General features: G+C 69.3%; 1 non-coding gene across 1 annotated transcript; it reads left to right on the top strand.

The window, feature by feature from the left end:
• The first annotated feature begins 2,999 nt into the window (after nucleotides 1–2,999).
• LOC135979239 (5S ribosomal RNA) lies at nucleotides 3,000–3,118 on the top strand. The gene has a single exon (XR_010596564.1). It is a non-coding gene; the product is annotated as a 5S ribosomal RNA (ribosomal RNA).
• Nucleotides 3,119–3,702: the final 584 nt, after the last annotated feature.

Raw genomic sequence — 3,702 nt, 5'->3', positions numbered from 1 at the left:
CACGGGTTGACCTGGTGCCCGGGAAGCGAACCGGCCAGCAGGTGAACCCGTTCGATTCCACGGGTTGACCTGGTGCCCGGGAAGCGAACCGGCCAGCAGGTGAACCCGTTCGATTCCACGGGTTGACCTGGTGCCCGGGAAGCGAACCGGCCAGCAGGTGAACCCGTTCGATTCCACGGGTTGACCTGGTGCCCGGGAGGGGACTCTGAAAATTTTTCAGCCCTTTCGACTCGGGGTTGACCTGGTGGCCGAGAGGGGACTCGCACGGCAGGCAAGCCGCCCTGGGCTCACCCTCCCCGGCCGCAGCGAGGGACTGCCACCCGGCCGACTGGATCGGGCCCCTGGAAGTCTGGAAAAAAGAATGGAACCTGACGCCTCCGAGGAGGGGGCGCCCAGGGAAGGAGGGAGATCCGGGTTGACCTGCTGACCGGACGGGAAAGAGGCCACCGGGCGTCCCCCCCCTTAAAACCTAGGGGTTGACCTGGTGGCCGGAAAGCGAACCGGCCAGCAGGTGAACCCGTTCGATTCCACGGGTTGACCTGGTGCCCGGGAAGCGAACCGGCCAGCAGGTGAACCCGTTCGATTCCACGGGTTGACCTGGTGCCCGGGAAGCGAACCGGCCAGCAGGTGAACCCGTTCGATTCCACGGGTTGACCTGGTGCCCGGGAGGGGACTCTGAAAATTTTTCAGCCCTTTCGACTCGGGGTTGACCTGGTGGCCGAGAGGGGACTCGCACGGCAGGCAAGCCGCCCTGGGCTCACCCTCCCCGGCCGCAGCGAGGGACTGCCTCCCGGTCGACTGGATCGGGCCCCTGGAAGTCTGGAAAAAAGAATGGAACCTGACGCCTCCGAGGAGGGGGCGCCCAGGGAAGGAGGGAGATCCGGGTTGACCTGCTGACCGGACGGGAAAGAGGCCACCGGGCGTCCCCCCCCCCTTAAAACCTAGGGGTTGACCTGGTGGCCGGAAAGCGAACCGGCCAGCAGGTGAACCCGTTCGATTCCACGGGTTGACCTGGTGCCCGGGAAGCGAACCGGCCAGCAGGTGAACCCGTTCGATTCCACGGGTTGACCTGGTGCCCGGGAAGCGAACCGGCCAGCAGGTGAACCCGTTCGATTCCACGGGTTGACCTGGTGCCCGGGAAGCGAACCGGCCAGCAGGTGAACCCGTTCGATTCCACGGGTTGACCTGGTGCCCGGGAGGGGACTCTGAAAATTTTTCAGCCCTTTCGACTCGGGGTTGACCTGGTGGCCGAGAGGGGACTCGCACGGCAGGCAAGCCGCCCTGGGCTCACCCTCCCCGGCCGCAGCGAGGGACTGCCACCCGGCCGACTGGATCGGGCCCCTGGAAGTCTGGAAAAAAGAATGGAACCTGACGCCTCCGAGGAGGGGGCACCCAGGGAAGGAGGGAGATCCGGGTTGACCTGCTGACCGGACGGGAAAGAGGCCACCGGGCGTCCCCCCCCCCTTAAAACCTAGGGGTTGACCTGGTGGCCGGAAAGCGAACCGGCCAGCCGGTGAACCCGTCCGATTCCACGGGTTGACCTGGTGGCCGGGAAGCGAACCGGCCAGCAGGTGAACCCGTTCGATTCCACGGGTTGACCTGGTGCCCGGGAGGGGACTCTGAAAATTTTTCAGCCCTTTCGACTCGGGGTTGACCTGGTGGCCGAGAGGGGACTCGCACGGCAGGCAAGCCGCCCTGGGCTCACCCTCCCCGGCCGCAGCGAGGGACTGCCACCCGGCCGACTGGATCGGGCCCCTGGAAGTCTGGAAAAAAGAATGGAACCTGACGCCTCCGAGGAGGGGGCGCCCAGGGAAGGAGGGAGATCCGGGTTGACCTGGTGACCGGACGGGAAAGAGGCCACCGGGCGTCCCCCCCTTAAAACCTAGGGGTTGACCTGGTGGCCGGAAAGCGAACCGGCCAGCCGGTGAACCCGTCCGATTCCACGGGTTGACCTGGTGGCCGGGAAGCGAACCGGCCAGCAGGTGAACCCGTTCGATTCCACGGGTTGACCTGGTGCCCGGGAGGGGACTCTGAAAATTTTTCAGCCCTTTCGACTCGCGGTTGACCTGGTGGCCGAGAGGGGACTCGCACGGCAGGCAAGCCGCCCTGGGCTGACCCTCCCCGGCCGCAGCGAGGGACTGCCTCCCGGCCGACAGGATCGGGCCCCTGGAAGTCTGGGGGGGGGGGGGAATCGCCCCACGCCTCCGAGGAGGGCTGCCCGGGCGGGCCTGGCCCCGGAGCTCGAAAAAAAAAAAAAGGATCGGGCCCACTAGAGACATGGACCAGGCCGCCCTGGGCTCACCCTCCCCGGCCGCAGCGAGGGACTGCCTCCCGGCCGACTGGATCGGGCCCCTGGAAGTCTGGGGGGGGGGGGAAATGGAACCTGACGCCTCCGAGGAGGGGACGCCCAGGGAAGGAGGGAGATCCGGGTTGACCTGGTGACCGGACGGGAAAGAGGCCACCGGGCGTGCCCCCGTTAAAACCCCTAGGGGTTGACCTGGTGGCCGGAAAGCAAACCGGCCACTGGGTAGGCCGGTCGGCAACCTAGGGGTTGACCTGGTGGCCGGGAAGCGAACCGGCCAGCAGGTGAACCCGTCCGATTCCACGGGTTGACCTGGTGCCCGGGAGGGGACTCTGAAAATTTTTCAGCCCTTTCGACTCGGGGTTGACCTGGTGGCCGAGAGGGGCCTCGCACGGCAGGCAAGCCGCCCTGGGCTCACCCTCCCCGGCCGCAGCGAGGGACTGCCCCTCCCCACCCCCCGGCTGACAGGATCGGGCGCACTGGAAGTCCGGGACAGTATTTTCCCCGACGCCGGGGAGGGCGGGCGGAGGGGCTCTGGCGGCCAGCCCGGGCCCCGGAGCTCGAAAAGGAAAAAAGGACCGGGCCCGCGAGAGACGGGGGCCCTGCCGCAGGGGGGGGGGCAGTCCGACCGGGGCTCACCGTGCGGCAGGCCCGGGCGTCGGCAGGGGAAAGCGGGCGAGGAGGCGCGGGGCCGGGTGCCTACGGCCATACCGGACCGAACGCCCCCGATCCCGTCCGATCTCGGAAGGTAAACCGTCCCGGGCCTGGCTAGTACTTGGATGGGTGACCGCCTGGGAATCCCAGGTGCCGTAGGCAGCTTTTCCCGGTCCGAGTCAGCTCTCTCTCCTTTTCTGGGGGGGAAGGAGAGGGGGGGACGGGCCGGAAAGCCCCTCGTCGCTCCTGCCGAGTCGGAGGTCGCGGCCGCAGGTCACGGGTCTGGGCGCCTGGGGTCCGGCTCCCCACCCACCCGGCTTCCTCCGCGGAGGACCCCCCCCGGGGCCACCGAAGCCGCTGGGGGAGACGCCGGGCATGGGGCGGACTGGCCCGGACCCTCCCGGCCGCCGGCCCGCAGGTCCGCCCCGAATCCCCCCCCGCGGCCACCCAGGCCAGGCCTGGCCAGGCGGGACGGACGGCGGGTGTCCAGCGCCCAGCGGCTTCCTCCAGCGGGGACCCACGGACCCCAAAGCCGCAGGGGGAGGCCCCGGGCCTGGGACGGACTCGCTCGGACCCCCTGCGCACCGGCCGCCGGCCCGCGGGACCGCCCCGAATCCCCCCGCGGCCACCCAGGCCAGGCCTGGCCAGGCGGGACGGACGGCGGGTGTCCAGCGCCCAGCGGCTTCCTCCAGCGGGGACCCACGGACCCCAAAGCCGCAGGGGGAGACCCCAGGCCCGGGACCGAC

Source organism: Chrysemys picta, unplaced genomic scaffold (assembly GCF_011386835.1).
Source record: "Chrysemys picta bellii isolate R12L10 unplaced genomic scaffold, ASM1138683v2 scaf737, whole genome shotgun sequence".
Classification (NCBI taxonomy): Eukaryota; Metazoa; Chordata; order Testudines; family Emydidae; genus Chrysemys; species Chrysemys picta.
This window is presented reverse-complemented; position numbering and strand designations above follow the sequence as displayed.